We start from the raw sequence: 19,049 nt of genomic DNA, 5'->3' as shown, positions 1-19,049 counted from the left end.
CACAGTGTGACTGGTTCTTTTTCTTTTTTTCTTTTTTTTTTTTTTTTTTTTTTTTTTTTTTTAGTTTGAGACTGTTTCCCTTTTCTATATTGGCTGGACTGAGGTGTGGGGATAAGGTTCACTGCACATAGGAAGCTAAATCCCCTTTTCTCTGACTTGTCAGGTAGCTTGGAGAAGGATGAAGGATGTGCCCAGCTCCGCGATTCACAACTTCTTCCAAAAGATTAAAAAGTAAAAAGAAGGGGGTTGTGCTTTACCCCTGCCCTTCTTCCCTCTCCACATCTACAGAGCAACAGTTGACTCGGTCAGCTGCGACTGTACTGCAAAGCTGTGAAAAAATATTCCATTGGGCAGACTTGGTTTGAGGGTCTGCACATCCAGAATACCTGGACGTGAAACACGGTACTTCCCTGAACGGCTCCCAAGGCAACGGCTCCCTGTCCAGTTCCAGCTGGACTGGTGGGTGCTCCACTGGTCACCAGTGTCTGAGTGACCCCAGGCGTGGTGTGGTGGTGGTGGCAATGCCACCAGGAGTGTAGGAGGAGCAGGGCAGTGGTCACTGTGGGGGTGGCAGTGGCACCAGGAGGAGCAGGGCAGTGGTCACTGCTTGGTCATGCAGGGTCAGGTAGACCTAAGACGGGTTTCTCTCCACACCTTTGCTGATGCATTTATCTGTTTTTCAGAAATAAAAGGTAGCTGCTGCTTGGAGCTTTCCATGGCATACATCTAATAAATCAATTAACCTGCGCCCCTTCCTGTAACTTGAGCTGCTACTTTGGGCCGGGTTGGGGAGGAAATATCCCATGGATCACTTGGCTTGTTGCACCTGACTCCGGCCTCTCCCGCTGCTGCTGTGCAGTCTCACTGGGTCTGTCGGGAATCTCCAGGTTTTCCCGGCCCAGCTGCTCCTGGCTGGGCCAGGGGGGAGCTCTGTGCCAGAGGGAGCAGTTCAGCCGGAGTGGGCAGCACAATCCCTGCTGAATGTGCCCCTGTCAGTGCCTTTGGAAAATGAAAAGGCTGGGATTTTCAGAGGAGTCCGATCCCGGCAGGGTTTGAGCATCTGAATTCCTCAGTCTCCTTGGCAAACCCTGGCTCACATCCCTGTGTTAGAGAGAGAGGGGTTGGCTGGTGACACTGTTAAACTGCAAGGGGCTTTCTCTGCAGAGGAACATCATCTCCCATTTAGCCTTTTTTTTTAAGGAAAAAACCCCAAACTTCACTGCAAAAGGCAGTGCTCTTTGGTGGTTTTTTTCTGACTGGTTTTGAGAACTGGTGACCAGAACCCCGTTGTCTGGATCCTCCTGTCGCCCTCCCATTGCACCAGCTGTTGAGATGCACTATGCTTGATTGCAGATTGTGTTCTAACGTTTATTTTGTTGTTGGTTTTTTGGTTTTTTTGGTAAACAGTTGTTGCCTTTATTTGTAAAATCCTGTTATAAATATATATATATATTATATAAATATATTAAAAGGTAAAACGTTTCAGATGTTTATTATTTGTATAACTACTTGAGCATAAAGAAGTGAGAAATATGAATGTATTCTTGTTTCTGGGTTGTCTTTTTTTTTTTTTTTTTGAAGAGAAGAATATTCCGTTTTTCTCTCGGGAGAGGTACAGTGTTTATATTTTGGAGTTGCCTTCAAGGTGGGATATTGTACATATTTTTATCTTGAGTAAATGTTAAGTAGTTGTTTAAAAATGCTTAATAAAATAATTCTTTTCCTGTGGAAGATAAGGGTTTGCCTCCTGTGCTTTGAAATGTTTGAGCAGGGTCATTCTGTGTGGTCTGGTCCAGCAGTGGATGGCGATGGGATGGTGCAGAGGGGAGCAGGATCTCGGGGTGCAGAAAGAAGTGGGGATTTCGGGGTGCAGGGGGTAGCAGGAGTCTCCTCGCTGCCCCCATGTCTCCTCTGCCATGGGTGCCCGAAGGAGCTCAGGGTCCCATTACCCCTGTCACCAGAGAGATTTATTTATTTTAACTCCCTTGGCACCTCCAGGGATTTTTTTCGCTCCCAACCCGCAGGAGGTGCCAGGAGAGCCTGGCTGGCTTTCCTGCTCTCTCCTGATGTCACGTTGTGCTCCCTGTGTCTGGCATTTGGCTCCTGGGCTCCAAGCTCCATGGGGAGGAGGCAGCCCCTCGCCATGGAGGATGCAGCGTGTCCACAGGCTTTGCCTGGTACCTGGTGGAAAATGGGCTTGTTGCAAACTGGTTTTGCTTTACCAGTGCCCTCAGCCTGTGTCAGAGCTGCCACAGGACTGCCAGGATTGTGCCCACCGGCCCCTTGAGGCTGAGGGGTGCAAGGGCCAGGTCCTACCTTGGCTGGGAGCAATCCCTGCTACCTCCACATGTCCTGGGTGTCCCTGGTTTGGGACTTTCAGCAGGTGGTGGAGCAGCCCTGTGCCTTCACTCACTGCTGCTGCAAGGGCTGGGGGTATGAGCCACATATGGCCTCTGCACAAGATGTTGTTGATCCCAAACCTCTCCCGAAGGCACAAGATGGGAGAAGCGAAGGGATGGGTGGGAGGACTCGGTTTCCTGGCGGTGCTGCCTCTGTGGGGATGGGGCACAGGCACTTCAGGGGGGGATTTTGGATTTTCACAGATGAAGCACAAAACGTGGGGAGTGTTTAAGGGCCCAACTGGTCCAGCTTTGCTCAGTCCTGGGCTGCAGCACCTCTGGGACCCTGCAGAGAGAGGCAGGCGCCCAGGGGCTGCTGTTAGACTGTGGTTAGAATTAGCTCAAAGAAATGTTAGCTTAAGTAATACTAGAAAAAAGTGCAGGGCTGCTTAATGTGTTTGGGGCCTTCACACTTCCTGGCGTTCATGCTGTGTTTGTTTTAATTAGGCCTAAATATTGATCTCACTGAAGGCAACTGTAGTAACCCCCATTTGGTGCTCAGCACAGGGCACCTCCAGCCTCAGGACCCGCTGGATTTCTGGCTCCTTTTCACAGCTCTTACTCCCCTTCGGTCTCCATCTCCTGACCCACTTTGTCCCATGGTGGGAGGACTCACAGCAACCCCAGATCTTCAGTTATGGGGGGGGGAGAGAATTGTAAAAAAAGAGTGGAAGAGAGAACATTTATCCGGGAAGCAAAGGATAATTACGAGCCAGGGATTTTCTCTGCTGCCCTGGCGGCGTGCCAGCGGGACAGGTGAGTTCTGTGGGGCAGGGCACCGGCCACGTCGTGGGGCAGGGGCTGCCCCTGTGGTGGCACCGGGCGGGGACCCCGAACAGCCCCTGCCCTGCGCACTCACCGCGGGCAGAGCCCGGCGCTGCATCCCGGAGCCAAGGGGGCATCCAGGGAGGAGGGCGATGGAGGGGCGACCCCCGGCACGGCGCCAGCGCCGGGCAGCCCCGGCGGGGTGTGCAGAGTTCCCTGGACTTGTTTTCATGGTCTCACCCAGCTCTGACCTGCCTCAAATGTTGACACAATGTCACGTTTCCGACTGCAGTCTTTCATGTGCAGCCGGAGGCTAAATACGGCTGCTGGTTCCTGGAAAAAGACGTGCCTGGCACCCTTTCAGCAGAAACCCGATCCCCATGCAGGCTTGGCACAACAGCTGAATAACACGGCAATAACTCTTTCAGCAGCATTTCAACCCATAAATAGGGCTTCCCGAGCGACTCCTTGAAGTCAGGCGAGGAGGATACAACGATTTTTAGAAAAAGCAAAAATATAAAGTCGGGGTGTGTGAAGAGCGGGCACGAGGGGGCAGCGGGTTCGGGCAGATCAAAGGGTGCTGTGGGGGTGCTGAGCGTGGTTTGGTGAGAGGGAGCCCAGGATTGCCTCAAAAGGAAAGAAACGCTCCTGAATTTTTTAATGTCTCGGTCCCGTTTCATACCAGCCCTGTGGAGGCAGGGGAAGAGCCTTCCCGGGAGCCAGGGCCTTTCCTAACCCCGGTGAGGACACACAGACACATAATTTTAGCTTTTCACCACCTGTTTGGAAAGCTCCTATAACCGAGTGCTGTGGGACTGGATGGTTTTTACAGGCATGTACCCCGGGAGCTGCTTATTTGCATTATGCATGGACCAAGGCCTAAAATAATCTGCAGTGACGCACATTTTTTGCTGTGATTTTTTTTCCCCTCCCTTTTCCAGGACTCCATTTTTCTGAACGTGCCATGACTTTTGAGGACCACGCATGGTTGCCCAGCCCCGGGGCTGCCGAGGCCCTGATTCAGCACGTCCTGCTGCGGCGGGGGAGCAGGGGGAGCTCCCGGTGCCCGGCCGTGACACAGGGAGAGGGCCCTGGTGCTCCGCCTTGGCTTTCATCTGCAGAGCGTGTAGCTGCAAGTGCGGCGTGTTTACAAATGCAGGCATTGCAAGATCCCTTGAACTGTGTCCTAGTACAAAAGAGGCTTTGAAACGAGAAACACGTTGTCATGGCATGTTCCAGGCCAGCAGCACCAGACTGAACCAGATAATTGCTGTTTCTGCTTCACCGTGGAAAAAGCAGCAGGTCTTGAGCAAGTCTTTTTTTTTTTTTTTTCCTTTAGATATTGGGTGCGATGCTCGGGATGGAAGGGGAGGGTCGGGAATGCCCGGGCAGTGGGGGCAGGGGTGGGATGATCTCCACAGGGCTGCAGGCACAGTTCCTGTGCGGGGCTGAGGTGGTGTAACCCTACCCGCGGGGCCGGTGACACTGACCCCGGTATGTGACACGGGGTGTCCATGTTTTGTAACCCTGACTCCCGGCGTGCTGCCCGAGCCAGGAGACGTGGCTCTCACAGCTCCCCTGCGTTCCAGACCTTTCCCACTGCCCTTCTCCTGGCAGTTCACGGCACTTTGAGAACTTTGAGAACTACCCAAATGCCTCTCCGTGCCAGGTGAGAGCTGCTAATTGGCCCCTTCATTGACTACTCCGTTAGTGGCCCTGGGCAAGCAGCACCTCTGCACCACTGGGAATACTGGGAACAATGGAGCTCTCATGCCCACGCTCCCAGGGCACCATGTGCTGTGCTGGGGTTGGAAATGAAGGCTGACATTTCTACCTATTTTGGAATAATTTATTTCTTAGACATTTCTCTTTCCCCCAGGTGTGTTTTTGCCCCAGGCACATCACGCCATGGAGTCAGTTATTGCCATTACACCCAGTGCCTTTGGAAATGGCCAAACAGGAAAGCTCTGCCAGGGAAGGGTTTTTCACCACATGTGTCAAGTTAAAAACTGCAAAGGGGGCAGGCTGGGTAACACCACACAGCTGAGGGAATGCCTGGAGATAAAAGGCAGATCCCCATCTCCTCCTGTGTGTGGTGCTGCCCATGGGATGGTGGGACCTGGATAAGGTTTGTCCTGGGCTGGTTGTTCCTGGCACCCAACTCTCCCCCCTTGTGGGGCTGCAGCCCTGCCCAGTGCTCAGGCCGGGTCTGGCTCAGGCAGGTGGGTGTTTGCTGGGGGTGCCGGACCCTCGGCCATCTCAGCACTGCCCATCTCCATCTGTGAGGGCAAAAATGCTGAGGAGGCAGAGCTGTGTTGGCTGCTGAGCCTTGGGCTTGCCCTCAGAGGTCCATTTTACCTGCTCTCCTGACCTCTGCTCATTATTCCAGTACCCAGGATGGGATCCCAGTTTATTGTTTCCTTAACAACAGCTCCGGTCGAGGAATGGTGGCTGCAGTCTGTGGTTGCCTGAGCTGTCACACAAGAGGAATAATTAGCTTTTCTCTGCTGTACAGCTCTATCCTTCCTTCAGCCCCTGGTGCTGCTGGAAGTACAGTGGCATTCCCTCCTCTGGTGCTGCTCCCCGGCCACCTCCTTGCAGTGGCAGCTGAAGGAAAGGCCGAGATCTATTCTGCTTTGAAAGTCCTGATGAATATGCAAACTATTAGGGCTGAAATATTGCTTATCCCTGTCACGGGGTGTGCACGGAGCTCGTGTTTGTGTTGCTGCCTGAGGATGTATCCAACACCAGTGTGGGGCTGAGCAGCTTAGGGAAGATTTAACTCTTATTTCTATTCTGGATGCCGAATCATTAATAAGGTTATGGCCATGTTGGGGGCCTTTCCCAGTGCCCTCCACCCACTGCCATGGGACCTGCTGGCAGGCTTTGACTCCAGCTATCGATCGGGGCACAGCAGGGCAACGCTTCATCCCCAATGGAAGCGGTTGCTGATGATTATCACATGGAATTAGTGCGTGTGTTGTGAAATTGGTGTGATTTGAGATGAAATGTGACCTATGGGCATAGGCAACGCATTCTAATGTATTCAGGAGCGCTCAGGCTGACGAGCTATTGCTGCTGGTACCACGCTGATTAAACCCCAGCTCGCTCTGCTCCCATTGAAAGCAGTGGGAGGTCTGTCACTGCCTTCCGTGACTGCTGGACCGGATCCAGCCTGCACTTCACGGGATGCATTATTCCAGGATTAGAGAGGCACAGGGAGTGGGATTCCTCTCCCTCGCTGATCTCTACTGCTTAGATGTTTGCCTTGGAGCTGGCAGGGATGCAAAGTCCCCGACCTGGTTTTGGTGTCAACCCAGGGAGGAGACGGGTGGCGTTTGCTCCCAAAGGTCGGCCAAGGCTGGGGTGCTGCTCTGGGGGTGCAGTGAAATGTGGGGTGCTGGGCAGCCCCTCTTGATCCAGAGCACCTGGTGGCATGAGGACGTGGCTGGCAGGAGGCAGGGTTCCCACAAGCATTGCGTGCACAAAGTGTTTGACCCACCAGTGTCAGAGTCCCATTCAGGAATGAAGAAGCCCAGTCCCAGCCCAGGACCCTCAGAGGGGCCCTGGCTCTGCACACGCTGGTCAGGAGGTGGCTGGGGAGGGGTTTTCTCTGGTTCTTGATTTCAGACAAACATTTGACCTCAAAGTGGTGCCGGCTGCTCTGGGGCTGAATTCCCCTGTGGTGTGGGAGGCTGCTGGGAGCACATGGCATCACCACCCCCCAGGGCCCTGCTGCCCCAGCCCCACTGCGCCAGCCCCGCGGCCCAGCCTTGGGCTGGAGGATGACTCAGGGCCCCGTGCGGGAAGGGCCGTGGAGGGAGGGGGTGGTGGTGACCCCCCCAGTGCTACTGGGGAACTGAAGCAATCTGTTTATCATGGAAAAACTGCTCTTTGCAGCAATTCAAATGGAAACTTCCCAGAATGAGTGTTGCAGAGCTTTCCCCTTGAATCACCAGGCCTCCCAAGAGCCGCTTTCTAAGACGATGCCCTCGGGAAAGCTGTCACCAGCCTCGCTGAGCAGCGGCTCCTCCGGGCAGCACAGCTGGTCCTGATCCCTCCGCACGCCCATTCCCATCGGAGCAGTGGCTTTCTCCAGGAGGAGCAGGTATGGGACCACCAGCACACAGCTGTCTCACGAGCTGTCTCATGAGTACACTGGGTGCTGGAAGGCTCTGGGGTGATGGACACCCCCAGCTCGGGGACCAGCCCGGGGTGGAGGCTCCAGCAGTGGCACCTGCTGCCATCTCGCCAGGCCGTTGCCTGTTTTCCCTGCCCGCCTGTCACCCTTTCCATGGTTTAAATGAGTGTCCAAAGGTCAGGGGAATTCAGCCTCTGCCGTTGGCTCACGTAGCCCAGTGAATAAGGAGTGAGTGTGAGACGCCTGACTCGCTCTGCTCCCGTGGGTGCTTTGCATCCCGTGCTGACACGGCCATGGCAAAGCCTGAGCTGGTGGGGAGCACAGACCCTGCGCTGCCTCTGTGCTGTGCCCCAGCACAAGGCCCCTGGTGCTCCCGAGGGATGCTCCCGGGGCAGCCGGGTGCCCATCCCGTGGGGCAGGGCAGCGGGCACGCCGCCTCGGCCGTGAGGCGTTTCCGGCCGTAACCACAGCTGTGTGTAAGCTCTGAGTTGTCAGCCTCGCAGATCGGGACGAGATAGGAAGGAGCCCGGTGTCGAAAGGGGTGGGAGGCCAAGGAGCAGGGCAAGGGGTGGGGAGGGAGGGCAGGTCATGGCACCTTGGTGATCCCCACTGCCACCCTGGGAGCAAAGCTGCCGGGGATTTTTGTACATTTATTCCTGCTGTCCCTGCGGTGCTTGTCCCCATAGTAACAGAGCAGGCTGGCACTGCAGTGCTCGGTGACATCCCCGGTGCCCGGGGGAAGCCAAGGACCTGCGTGGTCCGTGCCCCAACTCCTCAGTGGAGCTCACGAGCACAGGCACAGCTTCCCTGTGCTGCAGAGCCTGTCAGGGACTCACTGTCTGTGCAGCCCTGGGAAAGCACACAGAGCTCGGCCAGGAGGACAGAACGGGCAGGTGTGGGGCTGGCCAGGCCCTGCAGGACCTTGCCTGGGGCGAGGGGTGGCTGATGGCAGGTCCTTGTCCCCAGGGCCTGCAGCAGCTGGGCACCTGCTGTGGCAGAGCCGGGCCCAGCTGCCGTGAGCGGGTGAGGCAGGACCGCACAGGGGTTTTCCAGCTGCAGCCGGACTCCGGCAAGCACCTTGGGCACTTGAGGTCAGGAGGCATTTGCAGCACGAGCTTTTTGAACCCAGGAGCGAGGCAAAGGTGTTTTTAAGGAGACTGACAAGACAGATCTTCGTGCAGATCCTGGAGCTGCTCAGAACATGAGTCAAAGGATTCCTGAAACAATTAGAGCTGTGAGGTGCAGCAGCAACAGCACATTCACCATCAGCAGCTCTGCCAGGCGCCCCCGGCCAGCTGCTCGTGCTTTCCCTCTAATAAGGCATATTAGGCAATTTCCCATTAAAAATGTTTATGGGAATATATAAATATTCACTTATACAGAACTCGCCTGGCCCTTTGTGCACAGAGCAGTGGTGAGAGTGACTTGAATTGTTATAAATCTATCAAGAAAGCTTGAGATGGAGCCTAATGCACAGTGAGATAGATGTCCTAGAGCCCCCGTGGGGAATGAGTGCTCCTGGTGCTGGGATGGGACGCCTTGCTCCGTGGGACAAAGGCCCCCTCGGAGCAGGACAGGGCGTCCACAGGACCTGGGTCACATCCTGTGCTGCCCAGCCACAGGCAGCAACCGTGGGCAGGGTTTTCCCTCGTGTGATTTCCCGATGGCTGTAGGAGGAGCTTGCATAGACCTGATCTGGATTTAATCAAAGGATTTTTTTTTTCATTTGCTGTCTTATGTGCTGACCACCAAACCACATCCTTCAAGCCTGAGCCCAGCACAGTGAAACAAAAACTAACAAAAACTAGGCCAGGGCTTTTTGCTATATTTTTTTTCCTTTCTTTTCCCTTAGCGCATCAGTTGGGTGCAAAGCTGGTACCCACCACTCCTCCAGCCCCTCCGCTGCCCACAGAGCATCCCCATGGGACAGCCCCCAGGGCAGCCTGGCATTTCCCTGAGTGAACCACTTGCAGCTCCACGTGAAGCCTGGGAACTATCCAGATTATGGCCACTGAGCACAGCGTCAGTGGGGAGCAAATACAGAGGAATAATAAGTAATGACGTCCTGGCAGATCATGTAGTCGGGACCTAATCAGGCCCAGCGTGGGGATTGCACTTGGCTCTCCCCGATGCATTAAGCAGCTGAGTGTGTTGCAGCCTGACTGTGGGATCAGGGCAGGCTGGAGGGGCCCTGTGGGCACAGCCCCCGTGGCCATGGTGTGACAGGGCAGCACCCACAGCATCCAGTGGTGACCTGCCTGCCTAGGGAAGTTCTCAGGTTCACAGAGCAGAGAGCAGCTTTATTGTTTTATTTTGCAAACCAAAACCAGCCGGGAGTTTCTGAAGCGTCTGCCGTCCCCACAGAGAGCTGTTTAGTCATGCCTGGTGTGTGTGCATGTGAGACAGTGAGGGGAGGGAGGCTCGAGGACTTTGCAAAGATTAAAGATTTATGCTGACCCTTGAATCTGATCCAAGGCTACTAATCTGTCCTGATCCTATCATCTGCTCAGGGTGGATCTATTTCACTTTCCTTTATGGTACTCCTGACTCATTGCACTCCCACTCCAGGCCAGTCCAGTGGGAATGGGAAGCGCTACCACATATTTGTTTGGGTTTGCATTTAAAGCTCTGGACCTGTGGTGGGTGCAGCTCATAAAGGAAACCAGTGTGGATAAGATATGGGTGAGCTGAATGCTTGGAAACCACTCCCAAACACAAGCTGAAGTGGTTTGAAATCAAGGTGGAGTGATGTACTGAAGGCACAATACTTGGCAGCTATGCCCAGCGTGTGAGAAAGGCATTTAAATCCAAGGTGGTGAGGTAGGCAGGGCACCCAGCGTGCTTCCGACAGGACAGCTCGTGCCTTGCAGGGGCTGCAGTTCCCAGGTGTCACCCTTCTAGCAGAGAATGGGGTACCCACCCCTCATCTGCCCACCCACCCTCTCCAGCTCTGCTCATTGCACCCCTGTGAGACCCTCCAGAGGCCTGAGAGAAGCTGTGCTGGGGTTCTGCTCCTGCCCTGGCATTCCTGCCTGGAAATGCCTTGCTGTGCACCATCACCTTGTACTGAAAGGCTCCTGAGGGGTGCTGGGGGTTTACTATGACAAACTACGTGTAGAGGAGAACATAGACCTGATTTTGTTGAAAGCAGAACAAATCTCCCCTGCCCTCACAAAAAAAAAAAAAAAAAGGTGTGGCAGAAAGAGAAATAGGAGCTTTCCACCCCTCCCCAGCTCTGCTCTGCCTCAGCCACACGTGTCTGAGGAAGGCTGGGGATGCCGCAGCCGCTCTGCCCGTGTGCCAGCCAGGAATGGGGATGGATAACACCTGCTGGGCACCGCCGGCAGTCCCGGAGCCAGGGGCTGACAGGCGACCAGGATCAGTCATACGGGCCTGGCCCGTGGCTGAACTGACCAGGAGCTGGAGTGTGGTATATCCTATTTCAGATCCCCTGGGACATCCTGTTCTCCTGCTAACTGATGATATGTAAATATAGCAAATGCAAAGGGAGGCACTTTCCTAGCGTGCCTTGCCCAGGCTGCATATGGAACGGGCTGAGCCCAGCGGCGCCCTCGGGAACACCCACCGCAACTGCGACAGAGGCATCATGCTTTATTTTTAGTTTAAAATGAAGTTCCTGTTTGTAAGGCCAGAAGGGTTACAGGAAAAAAAATGATGAAGTGGGATCATTTACTGCTATTTTCTTTTCACGTGTCCTTCCTTCCTTCCTCCCTCCTGAGAAATAGGATGTAGCACATCACTATTCCAGGCTGCAATATTCGCTCGCGGGAGGGCTGGTTCCTGCTCCCTCCGAAGAGGCCCATTACGCCTTGTGTAACAAAAGACACCGTCCTCCCAACCCCGCCAATTACCCTTGATTTCGAGTTGCTACATGAAGGCGCTTATCTCATGTAAATGAAACATCGGGCCTCGCACTGACTCGCACTTCCTTTCTCTCTCCGCAGAGTTTTGGGCTGCCCCTGCCAGGCGGGGTGACGGGCAGGGCAGGCAGGGGATGGAGATCCCTCCTTGGCTCATCAATCCCCCTCCTCCCCGGGCCGCTGAGCAGACCCAGCAGCCGTGGGACAGACCGAAACAACGGGAAGCATTTGGTCAGGTCAGCCAAAGGAGCCTCTTTAATGAGCAAAGCCGAGCACTAATTAGTCTGGTGTGCGCCCCTTGCCCCAGCGCCCATCCCCGCAGTTCTCCCTCAGCCGGGGGTCACCGTGGAGGCAGAGCCGCAGGGATGAATTTGGCAGGTGCCCACGTGTTTTTCTCCTTCCCGTGCCCTGTTAGGGAAAGGTAATCCCGAGCTGACAGGAGGGAGACTGCGAGCTGCTGACGGGAATTCCCAGCTGAGGGGTTTTAAGAGCGGTGGGAGCTTTGGCGTATGGATTAGGTTGCTTATATATACTATAGTGTGAAGGAAACAGGCGGTTTTGCTAATTCCCTTGCACTTTGGTTTAATAAAGTAGGATTTGTCTGGTGGGAAAGTGTAACAGTGGGATTTAAGCTGTGTGAGTCTCATGACTGGTGCTCGCCTGGCTGGGTGGGAAGCAGGGAAGCATCGGTCACATTCTGTCTCTGCTCTGTTCTTGTGTTTTTAGACATGATTTGAATGCCCACAGCTTCGGATGAGCTTTATTTGGATTAGGTTTATTTAAAAAATCCATATGCAGAGACTTGCACTGAATTCTGTAGCCCAGTTTTTCAGAACTGCAGTGCTCTGTGTCTGAGAACCAGGACCACTTGGTTTGTCAGTGCCTTGTGACAAAGACTTACAAAAACTGAGAGGATAAAGAGGAGGGGGCCAGTGCACAGAGGAAGAGGGGACAGGTTAATATCTGGTACAGCCTCTGAAGGGAAACGAGATCCTTCTGCTTCTGGTTTTAATGAGGAAGGCCCCAATGGAAATTTAAAATCTGGATCTGCATCAAATCCTCAAAGTTCAGGCAGTTTAGAACAAGGAGTTCGGTCCATTCCATCACACATCAGAGCTGTCTGCAAAATTCACAGCCCAACACTTTTTTCCAGCCATGAATTCTGCCAAAGATGTGTGCTTGGATGTGAGGTATTTTTCTTCTTTTTCATCCCTTTTGCTAATTTAATTCCCAGATCTAAACCACATTTTTCCATCCTGGACTTCCACAAGCTGGGATGCCTTGTTTGCGGTTGGGAAGCTTTGCTGTGCCCTCTGTGGAGTGCTGAGGTGTCAGGGGGGTCACCTGCCTGCAGTAAGTGACCGAGCAAAGGGGAGGCCTCGGGGTCAGGCATGGGGCTGGTTTATTGCCAGAGTCAAAGTTTTGGGATGCGCTAGCGAGCAAATCATTACAGTGTTCCTGCCCTTCTTTCTCTCATTAAGAGGATAAAACCCAACCAATTATTGGAATATGCACAAATATGCCACTGATGAGGGCCCTGAGCAACCAGGCAGATTTTTCGAGCAGCCTTGAAGCAGCAAGACACAGCAGCCACATGCTGGGCTCTCCCTTATTTTTATTCTTTTCTGTTTTCTTGGTTGTAGAATAAGAGCTAATCAAAGTGATGCACTCCAGCAGGCTTTTGTGTATGGCATTACAGCAAAATCCTAAATTCTCTTTCCTGCTCATGCATACAAAGCAGGAAGAACTAGGATGGCTGCAGACTATTTTCAGATGATTCAGCCAAGGAGAAAATAACTGGGTGGCTGGAAGAAGGAGCTTTGGATAGGAAATAGCCTTGAAGTGCAGCTCTCTGACATGACGGCGTGCGAGGTGCCCAGCTCCCTGAGACAGCCCTGCTCTGTGAAATGGAACATGACTTCCAGAGGAGATGACAAAGGACAATACAGACACCAGAGCACCCAAAACCCCGTGCAAGAGAGACTGCAGAGTGAGCTGGGTGCTCCCTGCTGCTCCTGAGCAAGAAGTGGTTTCAGCATCAACATACATGAAGTTCCCCCTGCTCGGTTCAGGACTCCTACCAAGTGCTGAGACAACAAGTTGAGTATTTGGCTGGTAAATCAGTGCAGCTCAACTGACTGGGTTCATGGGAGGCTGTTTGTACCTGTAGATGTGTTGTTTCTTCCTCCACTAAAGGCAAAAGCATCACCTGGGACTTGCCCCTCACACCTGGAGCAAGTTGGATGCTCCCTCCCCACAAGGCAGGAGCGTGGGCATCAGTGATACCTGAGCGAAAACTCTCACCTCCCTGTGCTTCACTTCACAGCACCTGGTCTGCAGCCCTCTCTCTCCCCCCCCTCATTTCAAAGGGCCACGCAGTTCTCTCCCCCTTGTCTGTGACAACACTGGGGACAAAGCCCCAAAGATGGTCCCACCGGGCAGGCTGGGGCTGACGTGGGACATGGCGTTGCTCTTCGTGTTTGTTCGTGTCTCTTGAACAGCTCAGCACTGATCAAATCCCCTGATTTGGATTTATTCTGTGCAATTCAAAGCAAGATTTGCTGGACCCCGCGGTGCCCATGTGCCCGGGGAGGGTTGGGGTGTGGGTGCGGGCACTGCCAGGTCAGGGGAGGTCCTGACTGAGGATGAAGGTGAAGGCATCTTCGAAGGCTTTGGGCAAGGAGGACGGTTTCGATGAGGCTGCATCCCCCTCTGCTGGAAAATCCAAGCAAAGGCAGCAGAGCACCCGCTGGCCGGGGAGAAAAAGCGGGAATAAATGTGCAAAGAACACAAGTGAGGCCCGAGGGTCCCCGGGGCCCAGAAGGGACATCGCGGCAGCCAGCCTGGGGTGTACTGGGGGTTCATCTGCTGCTGGCCGTGCTGAGAGGGCTCTTGCTGGGGACAGCCAGACCCCGAGCAGAAACTGGGACCATGTCGCATTTGTGCCAGGCACAATCCCACTCCCCATCACGGGAATGGGCGAGTGGGGCAGGGGCAGCACCTGACAGTGTGGTCAGGCAGGTCCTGACGATGTGGCAGGGTCTCACAGCTGGCAGAGAATCGTGACTGTTACTAAACAGAATTGCACAGACAAAGGCAGTGCTTTGACACTGGGTTCAGAGAGGCTTTGTAGCCCAGGTGGTGCCCAGGGGCCATAGCTGACGGGCATGAGGTGCAAAACACACTGGGGAGACTGAAATACTTATGGCAACCATGGGCAGTGGCATTTGCCAGGAAGGGGCTGCAGTGCTGTCTGGTTCTTGCCAAACAGCTCGTAGGGAGCTCTACTTCAAACCAGAGGCTGGAGAAAATGCCTCTCCTCACCCCTCACCTGCTCCCTGGGTGGGTGGCTCATGGTTCAGTCTAACCAAGGACTCCTGAGAAGTCCCTGCTCTGGATTCCCCTGTGGTGCTGCTTTCTCTGGTCCTACAGGTGCCTGCACACAGCCCCGGGCTCTGTGCTCGTCTTTCAGAGCCTCACTTGGAGGCCGTTTGTGCTTAGACTGGAAGAATGGGTTTGTTTCCTTTTGGATTTAAAATCTAAATTACAGCAGGGGTGAAATGCGGTGACTGGGCTGGCGAAGGCCCCGACTGTGCAATAAATCTGCAAGCATGGGCCTGGCTTTTGCGCAGGGGGCTCTGCAAGTGCCAAGGTCGCTGCTAATAAATCTGACTGGAGGACCAGGAGGAAATTTTTTTAAACTTACTGCAAACAGCAGGCTCCTTTTTAACCATCTTTTTTTTTTCCTTGCTCCCTTCTGCTGATTCATGCTCCTGCTGCTTCGCCACTGGGAGACGCCAGCATTCCTGAAGGTCATCACTTGCATGCAGCAGCTCACGCTGCGGAGTGTCTGCCAGCATCTAGGAAATCGAAATGCTAAAGTGCCTGCGATCATTTATATTTTCCCTGGCAGTGACAGACAATCCACAGCTTGCCAACTGAGGAGCTGCCACGTTTCCAGGCTGCTACACTGCTCGAAGGTAAAGGAGGTGCATGAAAGGCGATGCCTCCCGAGGAACCTGACACCAGGTCGCCTCAGTGGCACGAGATGAGGATTTTCACCTGGGTTCACCTGCAGGCAGCACTCTTAGAGATATGGAAACCCAGGGTTCAAGCAGGCACCCCTCTGACTTACACCCAAACCGTTCTGTCACCCCGTGATCCCATGACACCGGGAAATGAGATCCGTGTGCTCACGTCAGGAGTCACGCTGCTGCCCGCCTCACATCCCTGGGGAAGCAGGGCTGGGCTGCCCTCACTGACACCTCTCTCCCCTTCTCTGCCTCTGCTCTCCACTGTGGTAAAGACTTGGTGCTGTCCTGGGCTGCAGAAAAGAGGCAGGACTTTAGGGCATGCTGGCAGCATGCAAACATCTCTGAGGAAATAAGTTATCTTTTAGTTTTCATGGCATGTCTCCTTCTTAGTGGCAAAGGCATATTTCTGGTTTAGCTCAAGCACTAACAGCACAACAGACACTTTTACTTTTTTCAGGAGAGCAATGAAGAAGACACGGTGAAATCCTTCCTTTGCTTCTTCAGGTTATTTAGTGAGTATTAAACTGTGGCAGTACCAAAAATCCTGAGTAAAATGACGTGAAGACACTGTGTTACAGGCTGTGGTAGGTTTAGGAACCATCAGTTATTTAATGTCCATCTCTTCAGAAGTGACCCCTAATCTTTTACCCTTTCCCTTATGTGTTTGTAAGAGAAGGATGACACGTATCTCACAACCACTATCACCTACCTTTGTTTCTTTTGAGAATATTTTAAGTGTGCCTTGAAAAAGAGGAGTTGGAAACAGCCCCCAGGAAGGCTCCGGTTTGTCCTCACAGCTCCTCAGCTTCCCCAAATCCAAGAGCTTCTCCCTCGCTCAACAAGGGAGCCTCCTGGCCTGGGAGGCACCCACAGTCTCTTTAATTTACAAATTTCCAGTTCAACCCCTGAAAGAAAATCAGTGTCTGAGCAAACTGGCGGCACAAACAGGACACTCCTCAAAGCAACGGAACGTGAGCAAGCAGGAGAGCAACATCTCAGAGTAATGTTGACACTATTTTTTGGCTGGGGCTCCTCGCTCAGCAGCAGGGGAGGTGCCACCCAGCAGGCGTCTGTAACTCATCAAATCAATTAGTTTCTTTGTCTGCAGGAGGAGTTGTTCGCCAAAGACAAATTAAAGGAACGTCCAGTAAGATCCTCTATTCTGAGAGGAGCTGTCCCATTTTCTCATACTAATGACAGACTCCGAAATCTGTGCACAATTTAGCTCGTTATTAGAACTAATTGGTGCCAGGCATTCCATCCTCTCTGATAGGGCTAACCATGGGGATGAAATTTTCCGAGTTAATGAACCAGAGAATGGATTAAGAACTTTCAAAGTGCAGTTCATATCACAGCTTAATTGGAAGGAGTATATTAGTTGGCTTTTTATGGATACAAAGGAAAGCCATGCTTTGGGGTGGAAAAGCACATGCACAGCCGCCTTCCCTGCCACTGGGAAGCTGGGAATTTCTAATTTCAGCGGGGCAGAGCCACGGCATTTGAAGGCAGCGCCTTCCCCGCATGCTGTCAGCCGGAGAGGGGTGGGAACAGGCTTTATTTTCTGTGTGCAGCACTTGCCATTCCTCCCACCTAAGGCCCTGCGGGGAGAACCAATTAGTGTAGCTCTCCCAAGGCCAGGGAGCTGCCAGGGGGATCCAGGGCCAGTCTGGGCACTGGGGATCCTCGGGATGCGGATCCAAACCCTCCAGACTGTCATGCCCCAGTGTGCAGTTCTGGTGTTCTTATACCCATCCCACTCTAGTTGCTTTTTTACGCCTGTTTCACTGAAGAGGAAATTTATATCACCCATTTTTCTGGCTCAGAGAAATAACCTTTTTTTCTGTGTGATTTAGACGATTTCCTTCTGGCAGCGATGGAGAAGGAGAAGCCTTTGCAATTGTCCCATAAACAGCATGGAACCTCGGGAGGGGTGTGCGCACTGTGCTTGGCTTCCCCAAATTCATCAGCTGCAGGTGCTGCTGCTCTCCCTCCATCCTGGAGTAGAAAGGCGTCTGCCAGCTGCATACATAATATCTTTAAAATTTATACTATAAAGATAAAATAAATAATATTATCAGATAAATAAATATATATTTTCTCATATAAATAAATAATACCATAATATCTTCAAAATATCTATTTTAAAGTCTGCCTGTCTTTAAAAGCAGTTCCTGCGTGTGATTTTTGTTAGCCAGGGGCTAGGATAGCAAAGTTGTAGCATTCCTCTGGAAAAAAGAAAGGGAAAGGCCTGTTAGCATCAGCTGGCTCTGGGTTATACCTGGTGCTGTATTTGCTGGTTTTTGCAAATGTAAGTAATACTAAACAACCCAAAATTCCCAGGTGCTGATGCTACTGCCTCCCTGGGTGTTTTTCTGCACCATCTGAGCTGCTTGGCCCCTCTCTCTTCATTATTCAGCCTCCATAAAACTATTTAACTTTCTTCTCCCACCCCCCTTGGAGTTGGGATGTGCATATCCAGGTAGCCCACTCCATTCTTCATACATTATCTTAGCTCTTTAATATTTTAAAAATAATTTGAGAACTAGTGCAGAACAATAGCTGTTTTCCAACCCACTGGCAATCAAAAAAATCCTGTTTAATATCCATTCATAGCTCTTAATTTGAGTAATGAAAGTTTTACTGCAACATGATAAGAAATCCCGAAGAAAAAGACTGTGCTTCAAGTGAATGGAAAATATTCTTTGGGTATCCTGTAGACTTCTCATGATGTTTTTTCAGCTCCACCTCCATTTGCTCAGCTTGTGTCCCTCCTGCCTGGCCCCTCACTGCACAAACCACTGTGTAATTCCCCAGAGAGCTGGAGCAGCACGATTTGTAAATTTGGGCATAATGTGGCTGGGAATTAACCAGTTACAGTGACCTGACCAGTGCAGCAGCAGGATCCTTGGAAAATCACCCAAAAAGGTCCATGCAAAATGCATGGATTCCTGGCAGGAACTTCTAGAGAACATCTAGTTATGTGAGAATAACTGGGAATAACGAGGTTAAATGGGCTTTCCCTTCAGTTCTGGCAGTTCTATGAGCACACAAAAAGTTTTGGGTCAGAGATCAGGAGGAATTTCTTCACAGAAAGGGTGATTAGACACTGGAAGGGTCTGCCCAGGGAGGTGGTGGAGTCACTGTCCCTGGAGGTGCCCAAGGAAGGACTGGACGTGGCACTCCGTGCTCTGGGCTGGGTGACAAGGTGGGGATTGGGCACAGGGTGGACTCGATGGTCTTGGAAGTCTTTTCCAACCTTACTGATGTTGTGATGGTGTGGGGTGTGAGTTCACACCCCTGCACCCACACCTGTCCATGATGGTGGGCTGAGGACGAGAGATCATTGTCTTAAGTTGCACACGGGAGGTTCAGGTTGGACATCAAGAAGAATTTCCTCACACAAAGGGTTATTAGACACTGGAATGGACTGGGAGGTGGCGGAATCACCACCCCTAGAGGTGTTCAGGGAGTGGACATGGCACTCAGTGCCATGGTCTGGTTGACAAGGTGGTGTTCGGTCACTGGTAATCTCAGAGGTCTTTTCCGACCTCAGTGATGCTGTGGTTCCGCGGGGTGCGGACGGACACCCTGGCACGCCTGCCCGAGGCGGTGCTGAGGCAGCCGCAGTACCCGCCTCCCTCACGGCCGCCATGACGGCCCCGCCCCCGCGGTCCTCCCGTGGCGCGGGGCCGCCAGGGGGCGCTGCGGGGCGGGGCGGGGCCGGCGGCGCGCGGCCCGTGCCGGTGACCGCGCGGTCACGTGACGGCGGGGGGAGCCGGGCGGCGAGCGCGGGTGTCCCGGACCGGCCCGGTGCGGCACGGTACAGCAC

At 53.0% G+C, this 19,049-nt stretch overlaps 3 long non-coding RNA genes across 3 annotated transcripts; all 3 read left to right on the top strand.

Moving 5' to 3' along the window:
- Positions 1 to 6: 6 nt before the first annotated feature.
- On the top strand, positions 7 to 1,731 carry LOC108503288. Its single transcript, XR_001876790.1, has 2 exons — positions 7 to 552; positions 598 to 1,731. It is a non-coding gene; the product is annotated as an uncharacterized LOC108503288 (long non-coding RNA).
- A 2,534-nt stretch (positions 1,732 to 4,265) lies between these two features.
- On the top strand, positions 4,266 to 11,305 carry LOC108503286. The gene is made up of 3 exons (XR_001876789.1): positions 4,266 to 4,466; positions 7,124 to 7,272; positions 11,271 to 11,305. It is a non-coding gene; the product is annotated as an uncharacterized LOC108503286 (long non-coding RNA).
- Positions 11,306 to 12,343: 1,038 nt separating this feature from the next.
- On the top strand, positions 12,344 to 17,268 carry LOC108503285. Its single transcript, XR_001876788.1, has 3 exons — positions 12,344 to 15,166; positions 15,678 to 15,804; positions 17,074 to 17,268. It is a non-coding gene; the product is annotated as an uncharacterized LOC108503285 (long non-coding RNA).
- Positions 17,269 to 19,049: the final 1,781 nt, after the last annotated feature.

Source organism: Lepidothrix coronata, unplaced genomic scaffold (assembly GCF_001604755.1).
Source record: "Lepidothrix coronata isolate B3197 unplaced genomic scaffold, Lepidothrix_coronata-1.0 Scaffold134, whole genome shotgun sequence".
Lineage (NCBI taxonomy): Eukaryota > Metazoa > Chordata > Aves > Passeriformes > Pipridae > Lepidothrix > Lepidothrix coronata.
Note: the sequence above shows the minus strand (reverse complement) of the source record. Positions and strands in the feature narration are given on the sequence as shown.